Source organism: Lemur catta, chromosome 1 (assembly GCF_020740605.2).
Source record: "Lemur catta isolate mLemCat1 chromosome 1, mLemCat1.pri, whole genome shotgun sequence".
In the NCBI taxonomy this organism is placed as follows: Eukaryota; Metazoa; Chordata; class Mammalia; order Primates; family Lemuridae; genus Lemur; species Lemur catta.
The window spans coordinates 170975479-170991102 of record NC_059128.1 but is presented as its reverse complement, the minus strand read 5'-3'; the positions used below and the strand labels follow the sequence as shown (position 1 = coordinate 170991102).

Sequence of the window (15624 nt, the reverse complement as noted above, 5' to 3'; positions counted from 1 at the left end):
AGTTTGCAATAAATGACTGTTGAAAGAATGAATCATGGGGGACAGATAAAAGGCCCCAGAGTGGAAATTCCAAGAAAAGGGACAAGGCTAGCTGATTGCTTTTTCCTAGTCCTTAGTTTTTCTGAGAAACAGTCCTCAGTTGTTGGGCTAGGACCAGGAAATCTGGGGACCAGCTCAAGATATTGTTTAAAGAAGGATCATATTTTCTTATAAAACTTGACGTCTTTTACAAGACCAATAAGGTATGATTTACTGAGTGTTTGCTGTGTGTCTTATATGCCATTTCCACTAGTTCTCACAACCACCCAGTTATATTTACTCCATTTTATAAAGAGACCCAAAGCCCTTCAGAAGTTGTAGGGCTAAGATGTGGAGCCTGGCCTGTGGGATTTGAAAAGTTCATTAACAGCGCCTGTTATTGGAAAAATATTAATTGTGCTTGAAGAAGAATCTGGTCCTACTCTTAGAGGCCTAGAGAACCCCTCTGCTCAGAAGTCCCAGATTACAGTGGGGTTTGGCCTGTCCATGAGGCACACCTAAGTCTGCATCCTGAATAGGCAAGGCAGTCCATGATTCCTCAGCTGGCTTGTTCTGTGCCACTATTTCCTCTCTGGGTATAGTTTCTGGGATATATGGAATTGAGGAACAATACCAGTTTGGGCTGCTTTTTACACCTACCCATTCCACAGGCCCAGGACACCTGAGATAGGAGTAGTTACTTGTGACCTGACAGGACCATTATGGAAAGAAATAAAGTCTGAACAAAATACTGTAAAGATATGGAACTTGGGTATAAAATGTACTTACTCAGACTGATCCTGCTTTTGACTTTGTTCTTACTCTCAGGTTGTTTCCTTGTTTCCCAGAAAGTACCTAGATGCTGTTCTAACCTCATAAATTGCCTCTCACCAACTCGCCCATGGGCACTAATGATTAAGAAAGCAGCTAAAAACCCTTTCATTCACAATAGTCCATGTTTTCGGTGGGTCTCCTTTTGCAAAGGGAATTGTTAATTGATTGACTGATTTTCTGAACTCACTTTTTAAACAGCATGAATGGAAACCAAAATAAAAGGAAAAACTTACATACATTTGATACATACAGATTTAAAATTTTCCATGTCCCTTTCCAGTGTTGGTCCAGGATGACCACTGGTTATGTGTTCAAGGAAGAGACATCAATACTTTAGAAACAGACCAGGGTGGACTACTAGTTATAGAGCAAATAGTAATAAAACTTTAGAAACAAGCCCAGGGCCAGGATTCTGGCTGCTGGGCTAACCTCAGATGGCTGTGTGTCAGAACCAGTGCCAGTGACCACAGTCTCCTGCTGTTGGCCAGGCTGCTGCTGCTTAGGCCTCTTCCTCAATACAAAGAGGCTGTGGCTCTAGCTACACAAACACAGAAAATGAAGAAGCAGCAATCTGAGGAGATTATATACAACTGCACACCAGAAAAGCTTGGACAATTCCAGGAGAAAATAGGTTTTGGTCTGAATTATCTGGGAAGTGGGATTTATAGCCACAGCCCTAATTAGAGCAAAGAGACAAAGAAAGGCAGTACAGGCACATGTCACAATTGGTCAAACTTAAAATTTTTTTTGTCTTGTTTATTTTGAGAAATTTTAAAACCATAGAAAAATAAAGAGAGTGATACACATATTCCTGCCTCCCAGAATTGACTATTATTAAATATTGGTTCAGTAAAAAATTTTCATAGAATGTCTGGCATGGTAGCTCATGCCTCTAATCCCAGCACTTTGGGAGGCCGTGGTGGGAGGACTGCTTGAGGCCAGGAGTTCAGGACCAGCCTGGGAAACATAGCGAGACATTGTCTCTACAAAAAATTAAAAAACTAGCTGGATGTGGTGGCACGTGCCTGTAGTCCTACCATTCGGGAGGCTGAGGCAGGAGGACTGCTTGAGCCCAGGAGTTCAAGGCTGCAGTGAGCTATGATGGAGCCACTACACTGCAGCCTGGGTGACATAGTCAGACCCTGTCTCTAGAAAAAAACCTCAATACTATTACTCTCTTCTCTTCCCTAAAGGTCAGCATTCCCATGAGTTTGGTGTGTGTATGAAGTCCACATTCTATAACTTTATACACAAGAGTAAATGTTCTTGTTTTTAAAAATTAATTAAATGGCCAGGCGTGGTCTGCAGCTGTAGTCTCAGCTACTCAAGCTACTCAGGAGGCTGAGGCCAGAGGATCAGTTGAGTCCCACCTGGGCAACATGGCAAGACCCTATCTCTGAAAAAAAATTATTTAAATGGTACCATGAATGGCAACTGGGAATTTGTCTGAAAGTAAGAGAGGATTATAGGGAGCTCATCCTTTGGAATTCATATCATTTTCATCATTATATTAATATTTACTCAATATTTATTGACCATCTATTATATGGCAGGTGCTATGGCAGGAAATAACAACAGTGAACAGCACTGATCATTTCTCCCCACTCATGAAGTTTACATTCTAGTGGAGGAGGCAGTCACAAAAAACGAGCAGACTGTGATAGCCATTCTCCAAAATAGGCCCAATGACCCCCATTTCCTGGTATTCACATCCTTGTATAGTCCTCTCCCACATTTTACCAGGGTTGGTTTGTGTGACCAATAGCATACAACAGAAATAATGATATATAAATTCTGAGATTAGGTTATGAAAAAGACTGCAGTTTCTTTCTCAGGTGTTTGCATACTCTCTTGGGCTGTGCACTCTGTGGGAAGCTGCCATGTTATAAGGAGAGGCCCACTTGAGGAGGAATGAATTGAGGCTGGAGTGAGTTTGGATGTGAATCCTTTAGCCCCAGTTGAACCTTGAAATGACCATAGCCTGGGCCAACAGGTTGACTGCAATCCTGTGAAAGATCTTGTCTAGACATCCTGCTAATCCCCTCTGTATTCCTGACCCACAGAAATTTTGAGATAACAAATACTTATTTTAAGCTATTATGTTTTGGGATAATTTGTTATACATCAATAGATAACTAATAGATGGATGAAATAATTGCAAATTGTAATAAATTCATGCAACAATATGATGGTAGAGCAGATGCCCATCACAAGAAGTGGCATTGTCAAGTGCAGCCTGAATGCCTGGGTTCAGATCCTGGGTCTGCCACATACTAGTATGTGACCTTGGAAAATCATTTTTCAATTGTTTTTTTGGGCAGGCTTCTATTTTCTAATTTGCTTGTTTGTAAAATAGAGATAATAGTACTTACATTAAGGTTGTTGTGAGAATTCAACAAGTTAGAAAATGAAAGTGCTTAGCACAGAGCCTGACACATTTTAAGTGCTCAATTAATGTAATTATTGTTATTCTGTATAGATTCTTGAGCATTTGTCCTCAATATATTTGCCTGAGCTGTTTGTGTATTGTCCATTACATTAGAAAATGGCTACTGAAGGTGAATGCTCCCTGTATAAATCTGACTCATATTTAACAATACAATTCAACACTGCATTGAGCACCTACTGTTTGCTAGGGGACTATGCTAGGTGCTAGATAAAGTTTATTAAGATGTGGTTCATGCCCCCAGGAGTTCAAATTCTTGTGGAGGAGGCAAAAAAAAATGTGTTAGTGTAATAAAGGATTCTAAATCCAAAAGACTTGTGTGTTGAAGAATCCTCAAGAATTCATCATGAAATACCATTTATGTTTGGTATACTCTTTGATTTATGGAGAAATCTGATACCAAGGAGAAAATTTGAGAGTCAGTTTAGAAGTTGAGAAATTAAAAGATCAGTTTTAACTGCTAATGAAGGCTGTAATTTATAGTGGAAGGTCAAAGCACAGAGGAAAGCAGAAAGCTGAAATGAAGACATGCTTTGGTTCTCAGCTTAAATGTCACTTCCTCAAAGAGGCTTCTTCCCTCCCCCTTCTCTTCTTTCATAGCACTTAGCATAATTATATACTTATTTGTGTTTGTTTCATATTATTTTCCTGACTAGACCTTAAGCTCCACAAGGGCAGGAACTATGTCTGGTTTATTCATCACGGTAAACTCAGCATCTAGTTCAATCCCTGGAATATAACAAGTGCATAATACATTTTTATAAATGAATGAATAAAAGAATGTTTAGAACTATTAGAATTCTGGTGATAGATGAAGCCCATAGAAAACTCTTGAGACTAATGTAGCAGGATTCTGAGCTAAAAACTAAATTTGTATGCAGGGTCTTTTCCTTCTCTAGCAAAGAGGTGCTGGAAAGGCTTTGGTGGTCCATAAGCAGGGAATTCCTTTGGAGGGCGGTATTATAGAGCCTCCTCCTCTCTACTCATCACACAGAAAATCCAGGAGCTGATGGGTGGGAGACTTTATTATTAAGACGTAGAAAATAATCAGCCTTCTTGTACTTTGAAGTTTGTGAAGGGTACTGGTGATCATCCATCTAGCATCCATTTTTCCTCTTCCCTCTTAAAGGACTCCAGTTTTATTCAAGTAGCCATGCCTCCACCTTGCAACTCATGTGACTCAAGGAGCACAGACCTCACTGCCAGTTCCAATCATGGTAACTCCTTTTCCCTTCTGGAACCCAGGCTTAAGTTGTCTGCACCTTTCCCAGGCAGTTACTGATCTGGAGGCAGAGTGTGTGCCTGTGTGACCTAATTGGCTCAAAAAACCAGAAGGGGCCAGGCACAGTGGCTCATGCCTATAATCCCAGGACTTTGGGAGGTAGAGGCAGGAGGATTGCTTGAGGCCAGGGTTCAAGACCAGCCTGGGCAACATAGGGAGACTCTGTCTCTACAAAAACAAAACAAAAACAAACAAACAAACAAACAAACAAAAAACCCAGAAGGTTTTAGGTGGAAAAGAAAGTATGTCGTCCCTTCTTCTCCTGGTAGGCAACTGGAAAATCACTTTAGTATGAATTGGAAGTCTACTGTGTTTACAGCAGAGCAGAGAGTAATAGCAACCAGGTTCTTGGTAACTTGTTGAACCACCGAATTACCCAATCTCAAAGTTTATCCTGCCTATGGGCTTTCTGTTATGTAAGATAATCAACTTCGTTATTGTTTAAGAAGACAGTTTGACTCAGGTTTTATATTATTTGCATCCAAAATAATCCTAATTGACCTAAAGATACTTGGCCTCCAGCCACACTCAGAAGAGTGGGAAAGTCACCCTATTGTCCAGAAAATGGCAAGCACTGAGACTGTTTGTGTTTTGAGAGTTGAAAATGAAAATTTGCCAACCATTGTTAGTGTGAATACCTAGGTATGGGAAGGGAAGAGGATGGGGGTGGAGTGGGGACATGTTCGCATGGGGCAGACACAGAGAGGAAACTCACAGTCGCCCCAGCTGGCTGAGTATGGGTCTGAATATATTGAGGGCCAAGAGCTATGCCATTGGATCTTTTTCTGAAAGACACCTTGGCTCATGCCCTCCTTGGGAGATCTCTGTTGGCCACTGTGGGACTTGCTTCCACCCCAGACCTGCTTCCACCACAGACCTGCATCATTTGACCAATTGGCAAAGACAGGTAGGTTGTCAACAGCGACATCATGTGGCTGTGAGATGCAATGGGGATAGTAGACAGCTCAGACTCCAGGCCTTCCTGTCAGATGTGTGGAAGGTGGATTTTCCTTTAGGAATTTTTGGATCGCTTAACCCCCTGTAAGTTTTTTGAAAATGGTGGGAAGGTATTCTAGTTTTAGATTTCAAATGTATTAAGCTGAGAAATAGAAGACTTAGCTGATTTCCTTTTGTAGAAAAAAAGAGCAATGATCATATTTGTAAACTGTGGAACCATTTTTTTTAAAACTGTGTATCAGGGTGCAAGAAAATTAAGCTTGAAGATGCCAGAGCAAAAATATTTACATTTTATACTCCTTTTGAAAATCTGCTAATGGTTTCCCATCCCCTCCTAGTTAAAGTCCCAGCACCTTAGCACATCTCCTAAAGCTTTCTCTCTCTGCCTCTCTGATGATGCCACACGCTCCTCAGATTCCTCAGGAAACCTTTGGTAAGTTTCATTATATTCGTTAATGCTTTGGGTATTAGGCCTGTGGTATTAGGGGAGGGGCAGATATGAGCTCTACCCAAGGGGCACAGGTTTAATTACAACAAAAATAATTTTTAAAATAGAAGGTTTACTGAGCATTTTTTAACTAGGCATTATACTAAAGTGCTTTGGAGTTGTTATCTTATTTAATTTGCACAAGGAATATTCTCTAAATACCTTTCCTCCCTGTATTGCTGAACTTATATACAGTTCAGAATCATTCTTACGGCCGGGCACAGTGGCTCACGCCTGTAATCCTAGCACTCTGGAAGGCCGAGGCAGGTGGCTCGCTCGAGGTCAGGAGTTCGAGACCAGCCTGAGCAAGAGTGAGACACACACACACACACACACACACACACACACACACACACACACGTCTCTACTAAAAATAGAAAGAAATTATCTGGCCAACTAAAAATGTACATAGAAAAAATTAGCTGGGCATGGTGGTGCATGCCTGTAGTCCCAGTTACTCGAGAGGCTGAGGCAGTAGGATCGCTTAAGTCCAGGAGTTTGAGGTTGCCGTGAGCTAGGCTGACACCACGGCACTCTAGCCCGGGCAACAGAGCGAGACTGTCTCAAAAAAAAAAAAAAAAAAAAGAAAGAAAGAATCATTCTTAGGTTATCTTTCGAGGTTTGCGGCTTTCCATCTTGGCTGCACATTAGAATCACCTGGGGAGCTTTACAAACTTGTACCCATCAAGAGCTTTCAGAACTCCCCAGGTGACTCCAATGTGCAGGGTTGCGCCCCACAGGCCTAGAAGACTTAAATGACAGCCTGAGGTAATCCTCCTCTGATCACACCTTTCACACTGAATCAAGTTCAGAGGGGATACCTATCTCCCTAACTAGACTTTGAGCATCTTCAGCCATCTTTGCATTTCTGGAGCCCGATGTAGGGCCTGACACTTTGTAGATGTGGAAAATGCTGAATGGGAGTGTGAAATGTCATCAACGCACACTTTGGAGGGTCTTCTAAATGCCAGCCGCTGTAGCGCTCAGCCAGGTCTGGAACATCCAGAACATGCTGACTGGTCCCCCAGTCATGGTGGAGGAGGGGGCTGTAGAGAGGGCAGTCGATGGTCACTTTCACGTACGGCCACAAATACGTATTTCTGATGTTTTGCAGGTAAATGAGACTCCCTGTAAGCGACAGAGCACCTACAGGGACAGAGCACGCCTAGGACCCGCAAGGGCGCTCACGCCTGCGTTAGTGCTAAGCCCCGCCCCCAGAAGCGGAGCCAACCAGAGGGCGCGGGGCCCTTCCAGCCTCCCAGTGCAGCCGGAGAGAATCGCTCGGGACGTTCAGAGGCAGAGCAGGGGCCGGTCCTCGACGCGCTCGGGCTCGATTGGCCAACCTCCCTCAGCTGCCGTAACGGTCGCGGAGGCGGGGCCCGAGCTGAGCCGGGCCGGGATGGGCGGGCTGCTGGTGGGAGGCGTCGTCTGCGGAAGGTGAGTGGCGCTCCGGGCTCACAGGGTCGTTGGCTTAGAGCCGCTTCCTGGAGCACCTCCTGGACTTGGCCTCGCCTGGGCCCTGGCAAGGGTCGGACTGATTTCTGTCAGGGTCCGCAGGAGCAGCCGCCTAGGACAGGTTCGCGCTAATTAAAAACCCCTGCGTTAGGGTTTGGGGGGCGGACAGACCTGGCTCGGCTCCCCAGCCTTTGTGCTCTTTGGCTGCTCGCTTAACGGCTCAGGGCCTCACTTCGTTTGTGTGTTTAATAAAGCTGGTAGTTCTTGTGAGGCCTAAATGAGGCAGTAAGTCTAAAGCTTTTCTTATTTGTGGTAGATTCAGTTTTTTCTTAGGAACATTAAATAACAAGTTGGCATATTTTTAGAATAGAACTTTGCTTTAATAAAGAATAGAGACTTGGAAAGCATTACATGTTCATTTATTACGGTAATTTGAAATATATACTTTTGGAGAAAGCTTAGTTTTTGTTGTGACTCACTTGAGAAAGAACAGTTATTGGCCATAGTTTATTTCCAGCTTGCCCCCCAGTAGTAGTTAAAAATAATTGAATTTTAATGTATGGTGCATATTATGGGGGCTTCAGACCTATAAAGGGCAATTTGATTAAAAGACTCTTGGGACATCTGGAAAGTGCCAGAAGATATAATTGTGGTTTTGCTTTTCTCTGCTTGGCTTTCTACACCATGTACAAACCAACTCCTACCCACCAACCCCTACTCCCACAGTCTTACTTTTAGGTGCGTGGGTTGTGACACTAATTAAAGCTATATAGCTTCTGCATTAGCCCTAGGAAGCATCTGGTCTTTCCTGAGATTTTCGGAGTTCCTGTGTCCTGTCACAGCCTGTAGTCGGGAAAATGCTGCTGTAAACTGTTGGCACATTTCACAGAAAGGACCTCTGAAAAGGAGGGCTTGATCACAGGTGCAAATGAGTAGTAGTTTTTTTCCTGCTTTTGCTTTTGTGTTCAGTGGTAGTTTGAGACTGCTTCATTTTAATACCCTAGCAAATGAGAATATCCCATCTTTGAAGCCAGAATTCATGAGAGATGTTGTTAGATTTGGATACCCAGCTAAACATTTCAACAAAACCCGGGGAGAGGAAAGATAAGAGGAAAGAAGAGAAGGGAGGAGGTATTTGATGGTGAGCCATGGAGGCCATTAGCAGTTACTTCAGTTGCTCCTGCTTTCTGTCAGTGATAACCAGTACCACAGGTGCCTGCTCAGGGATTTACACAAGACCATTCTTACTCAGAGGTCGAACATTTCAAGATTTTAGTCTGTTTATCTTTTTGAAACCTAGATGAAGATCCAGTGTGGGACAGGAGACTCACTGAGTGATCATTTCATTGAGATCAACTTGAATGACCAGATGTAAAGTGCAAGAGTAATATGCTATGACTGAGGTATGTCTAATGCGACAGATGACTCTAGATGTTGAGAGGCCATGGAAAGGCTCTAATATTTATTGAATACTATACTGGCTGCATTATATATATTCCCTTTTGACCTCCTGATAATCCTATAGGTATTTTAAACTCAGTAAGGAAACTAAAGCTCAGAGAGGTTAAGTAACTACTTAAAATAACACAGATAGCTTTAATCACCACTTCTGTCCTGCTGTGTGCCAGGCACTGCTGTACATTCTTTCTATATTAATTCTCCTAATCGTCACCGTAACCCTGTGAGCTAAGTACTTTTATTATCCTCATTTTGTGATGAGGAAATTGAAGCACAGAGAGCTTAGTACCATCCTGGCCATGTGACAGAATCCATGATTCAAACCCAGGCAGTCTAAATGCAGAGCTATACAGGTTGGGTATCCCTTATCCAAAATGCTTGGAACCAGAGTGTTTCAGATTTTGGATTTTTTTGATTTTGGAATATACGCATATACCTAATTATAATAGTTATCTTGGGGAAATATTCATCTGAAATTTCCTTTTGAAGAAGTGTTTTGAAAAAAGATAGCTTTTTTTTGAAATGCTTGGATTTTTTTGCCACATATCATATATAGCATTAGTTTTACCTTGCAAGGAAATATTCGGGTCATTTTGATTTGACATATCACACAGAAATGCTGCATTCCTATAGAAATCTTCTTTAAATAATTCACATCTGTTCTTCATAAAATTTATCTGTTCTCTCAGAGATAAATTTTTGGCTAATACCTGTCCCTGCGATAACCAACACACTTTAGAATGATGTGGCAAATCCACACTGAATACCTCATCATTCAGCTTTAGCATGTTACAAAACTGATTTTATACTTGTGGCAGGGGTGGGGAATGCTCAAAAAATTTCGTATTTGGAGCATTGTGAGGTTTTTTTAAGGCAGTGTCTCCTTTTGTTGCTTGGTCTAGAATGCAGTGATGTCATCATAGCTCACTGCAACCTCAAATTCTTGGTCTCAAGCGATCCTCCTGCCTGAGCCTCCATGTTACATTTGCAGGAATATAGTTAACAATACTTAAAACTTGTTGCAAAGTGTCACTTAAAATAGTAGCTGTAGCACAGAGATTTTGCTGATGCAAGATACGATGAAAAGAGAAATGAGAGTATCTGGGTCCATTAATACTTTTTTTTATCTGTGGAATAAACCCTACATGTTTTCCTGTCATGAAAGATGCACCTTCTGTACATAACGCTCACTAAATTTACCAAATTCAGTCCAACTTCATGACATTTATCTTGAAAGTTGTTGAAGATATCTATTCCCCGTGTTCTGTTCACAAGAGTGCCCAGAGCGAGTAACTCTTCGTAGGAAAGAAAATCTTCTGTTATGACCCAATGAAGTATAAAACCTGCACCGAGTCAGTAGTGTCAGTTGATTCATCCAAAGTGGTTGAGTAATATATATTTTCCTTTTGAAGTATTGCATGAAGTTGTGTTAAGCCGAAGGCTAATTCATGCTGCCGATCAGTTATTGTTCTCTTTGAAAGAGGCAGTTGTTTGTACTTTGAAACCTTATTGGACTCTAAGCATTCTACAACTTCAATAATGCATTCTCTCACGATTTCTATATCACTAAATGGCTTCCCTTTTTTCCTGAGCATATAAGCAACTTTATAAGTTGCTTCAGTAGCATTATTTTCAGGTCTTCTTGCTGCTTGAAAGAATTGTCTTTGCTTTTGCTTTTCATCTTTTAATTTCTGCAATACAACCTTTCCTGCCTCTCCCTCTAATTTAAAATATTTGTGATCCTTATGAGTGTTATAATGGTCATGAGCACTGAATTTCCTTAATGTTGATATTGCAGTATCACAAAGCAAGCAAATCATCTTATCTTTAGCAGAAACAAGATAATATTGCAATTCCCAATCCTCATTAAAAAATCTGTTTTCTTTCTTCAGTGAAGACCAGTGTTCCCTTGGTCCCTTTGACACGATGGGCTATTAAGCAGAAAGAATTAAAAAATACTGTCTAGCTGTGAAACTATTCACAAATTCCTCTTCAAACAGAAACACAGTGTACTGTTGTCCAAAAGCTGATAATAGACTGGTGTATTCCACCCCCCCACCCCCAAACTCTTGCCGACCAGCCTCGTGTGGTAGTGGTGCCAGTCAGGCAGGGGAAACTAGAACTAAATCAAGAGCACAGCAGCTATCAATTTAGCCCTTATGGCTAATAATGTTCTAATTGTGCCAATCTGGGAGGATTATTTCATTGAAACTTATTTGGTATTTTAAATACATTCATTTTAAAAATAAAAATAGACAAACAAAAATGTATTATTAAAAAGATTTGTTCCATAAAATTTGGATTCAGTCAAAAGGTTGCACTTAAGGACTTAGAAGGCCACATGTGGCCTTAAGTTTGCAGGTTCCCCACCCCTGGCCTTGGGTAATTCCTGTACATTGTTAGCTGGATCCAAGTCTGGATCAGACTCAGATTTAATCCCTTTGACAGTACTTTGAGAGATGTTTAGCATGATGTCTCATTGTGTGTCTCTTTGTGATCTCAGCAACTATTGATACTTGATAACTAAATTCATTCACTGAGAGTTGTAGAATATTCTGTCATTTTTTTTCATTTATTACTTGGAACACTAATCCTTTCATCCATCATTTGGATACCCAGCAATATGATTCACATAGGAAAGTGAGGATAAATGCTTGATTCTTTCCTTTTACTTACTAATTTTCAAGAAATGAACTGGTTCCTTGTCTTCTGATGGCAGTTCTCTTTTTGAAAAAATCTAGTATTACTATAAACTCATGAACATATTTGATAGGTTTCAGTTCATTGCAATTATTTCCATTATTGAAGCTCATTGTGTCATTCTTGGCTAGTGGGAGCTTATTCAAATCTATCATTTTTAATAGGACCTTAGTAGTTTTTGGTAGCTTCCTTGTTATCCGGTGTCTTGAACAATTCTGTCCCAGATCTGAAATCAGTCATTTCTTTAATATGCCCTGGTTTCTTTCTTTTTTTTTTTTTTTTTGAGACAGAGTCTCACTTTGTTGCCCGGGCCTAGAGTGAGTGCCGTGGCATCAGCCTAGCTCACAGCAACCTCAGACTCCTGGGCTTAAGCGATCCTACTGCCTCAGCCTCCCGAGTAGCTGGGACTACAGGCATGAGCCACCATGCCCGGCTAATTTTTTTTTTTGTATATATATTTTTAGTTGGCCAGATAATTTCTTTCTATTTTTAGTAGAGACGGGGTCTCACTCTTGCTCAGGCTGGTCTCGAACTCCTGACCTTGAGCGATCCACCCGCCTTGGCCTCCCAGAGCTAGGATTACAGGCGTGAGCCACCGCGCCCGGCCTCTGCCCTGGTTTCTTTTAGTGAGAAATAATATTTCAAGATCACAAGCTGTATACTAAGGGTCCTGAGTCAGTCACTGATTTAGGCTTTTCAGTAGACAGCTAGGATACCTGTATCTATCTACAGGCACATATGTTTAAAGATACCTGATGTGTTCTACTTCCAGTTCAGATCGAGACTACAAAGCTTTTACTTAAACAAGTTCTCTGTCATACCTGTAACTCCTTTTTTACATACTGAGAATCCTGGTTCTCAAGAATATAGGAAATAACAGAATATGCCATATTATTCATTTGTTTTATTCCATATTACACATACAGCAGTTTCAGAACTATGTTTCTGATATCACCACCAATATGATTACTGAAAATATTAAAAAGATTTTTGCTTGTTTTCTTCCCATTTGTCCCTCTTCTCCCTGACCATTTTTTTTTTTTTTTTTAGAGACATGGTTTTGCTGCCCATGCTAGAATACAGTGGTACATTCATAGCTCACTGCAACCTCCAACTCCTGGGCTCAAGCAATCTTCCTGCCTCAGCCTCCTGAGCAGCTGGGACTACAGGTGTGCACCACCATGTCTGGCTAATTTAATTATTTATTTATTTTGTGTAGACAGAGTCTTGCTATGTTGTCCAGGCTAGTCTCAAACTCCTGGCCTCAAGCCATCTTCCCTCCTCAGCCTCCCAAAGTGTTGGGATTGTAGGCGTGAGCCACCGAGTCCGGTCTGCTGACCTTTTTAAATGGTTGTATGCTACCTACATTGTCAGAACATGTAGCCATTTCATGTTCTTCTTTTTCCCTCATAGCTTTCATTTACTCTTAGTTCTACAGGTATATTTAATTTTTACCAGCAGTGTTTTTGTTGAGGATCCCTCTAGCCATTTTGGTTACCTGAAGCTAATTCTTTGTGAGATTCCTAAGGAAGGAATATTCTCTGAGTTCTTGCATGTTGATAAAAGTCTGTGCTTTTTATTCTTGAAAGACAGTTTTGCTGATAGAAACTCTTTGACTCACACTTCTTCTCCTTGAGTTTCTTAAATATTAATACATTACTCCTTTTTCTTCTGGCATAAAGCATTGGTATCAAAGTCAGATGATAATCTAATTCTTCTTCTACTTATAAATTAGGCGGGGTTTTTTTTCTGGATGACCAAAGAATTTTTTCTTTTTCATTAAAGTCCAATGATTTTATTAGAATGTGTCTTGATGTTCGTTGTTCTGGGCCAGTATTCTCAGGCACTTGATATGTTCTTGCCATATGTAATTTCATGTCTTTTTTTTTAATTTCAGGAAAATTTTATTTTTAAAACAGAGTTATTGAGATATATTAGGTCAGTAAATATGAAATGTTCGATTTCGAATTAAAAGTTTAGTTTATTATATCTCAAACAAGAAGCAGTACAATTAATGAAAGTATGTGCCTAAACTGTCCGACACAGTTTTGCCTTCCTAATGTTAGCTCGCTTATGCCAGCAGCAAAGAAGCCTGGAGAGCCAGTGGCAAGGAAATCATGAAAGGCATTTTTCCATACCTTGTTAAAAATCGAATATTTTTCCTTGCAAGAAGTGATCCAAAGCCTGGAAGAAGTGGTAGTCATTTGGTGCAAGGTCTGGTGAATACAGTAGATGACAGAGAGTTTCCAAGTCCAGCTTCTGTAGTTTGGGCGGCATTGTTTTTTGTGACATGTGGTCTTGAAAGAGGATTGGCCTGTCTCTGTTGACCAATCTTGGCTGCTTTATCGCTAGTATCCTCATCATTTCATCCAACTGGTTGCAGTAGACATCTGTCATCAATTGACCAGGGTTCATAAAACTGTAGTGGATAATACCAGCACTAGATCACCAAATAGCATTAGCTTTTTTTGATGAATATTTGGTTTTAGACTGTGTTTCAGCACTTCATCTTTATCCAACCATCATGACAAATGCTTGTAGTTGTCAAAAAGCATCACCATGTAACGATTCAGTGTAGTAATGGTTCATCTTTATGTCATGACAGCAAAGAAAGGCAAGTTTTGAGACGACTTCTCTTCTTATGCTCAGTTAATTCATGCAGTACCCATCTATCCAGCTGCTTTACCGCGCCCATTTGTTTCAAATGGTCTAATATTGTTGGAATAGTAACGTCAAACCGTGCAGCTAATTCACGTGTAGGTTGAGATGGATTCACTTCCACTATAGCTTTCAGCTCATCATTATCCACCTTGGTCTCAGGTCACCCACATGGCTCATTTTCAAGATTGAAATCACCAGAACGAACTTCTCAAACCATCTATGTAGCGTGTGTTCATTAGCCACATCCTTCCCAAACACTTCGTTGGTATTTCGAACTGTCTGTGCTACATTGGTTCCACAACAGAACTCATATTCAAAAAGAAAATGAATTTTTGACTTATCCATGTTTTCACAAAAATTGCTCTAAAAAAAACTAAAAGATAATCACAAGCCAAAATGTGTGTGTGAAAGAGTGAGAATGTACCTTCACAATAAAAAAAAAAAAAAAAAAAAAAGTGTCAAAGTGAAATGTTGGATATCAACTGTCAATACTTAAGAAAATTGGATGTTCCATACTTAATAACCTAATATTTGATATATAATAAGTTGCATATACGTAAAGTGTAAAATTTGATAAGTTTTGACATATACATCTGTGAAACCATCACCACAAGATTGTCAATATATCCAACATCCCTCAAAATGTCCGTGTTCCCCTTGGGGATCCCTCTCCAGCTTCCCATTCCCCCAACAACCACTGATCTGCTTTCTATCACCATAGGTTAGTTTTTGTTTTGTATAAATAGAATGATACCGTATGTACTTTCTTTTTTGGTCTGGCTTCTTTCAACCAGACAAAATAATTATTTTGAGGTTCATCCATGTTGGATGTATCAATAGTTTATTCCTTTTTATTGCTGAGAGGTATTTACATTCTATGGGTATACCACAGTTTGTGTATTCCTTCACCTACTGACAGACATTTGCATTTTTTCCAGTTTCTGGCTATTATAAATAAAGCTTTGAATATTTGTGTACAAGTCTTTGTGTGGACATAATGTTTTTATTTCTTGGGTAAATTCCTAAGAGTGGAATGACTGGGTCTTATGTAGGTGTTTGTTTAACCTTTAAGATACAGCCAGTTTTGTAAAGTGATTATACTATTTTAAATTTCCATTAGTAGTGTATGAGAGTTCCAGTTCATTCACATCCTTGAAAACACCTGGTATAGCCAGTCTTGGTCATTCAAATAGGTATATAGTGGTGTTACATTATAGATTTTAATTTGCATTTCTCTCCTGACTAATGATATTTAGCATCCTTTTATGTGCTTATTTGCTATCTGTATGTCTTCTTTGGTGAAATGTCTATTCAATTTTTTTGCCC

At 40.4% G+C, this 15624-nt stretch overlaps 1 protein-coding gene across 4 annotated transcripts in view; it reads left to right on the top strand.

Moving 5' to 3' along the window:
- The first annotated feature begins 7446 nt into the window (after positions 1–7446).
- The window catches only part of CEP70 (centrosomal protein 70), a 60400-nt gene continuing 52222 nt past the window's right edge, over positions 7447–15624 (top strand). For 3 of the 4 annotated variants that reach the window (XM_045539213.1, XM_045539212.1, XM_045539209.1), the window contains exons 1-2: positions 7471–7600; positions 8780–8882. The gene's annotated coding sequence lies outside the window, so the exon portion shown is untranslated. The other variant, XM_045539211.1, reaches the window with a different exon arrangement.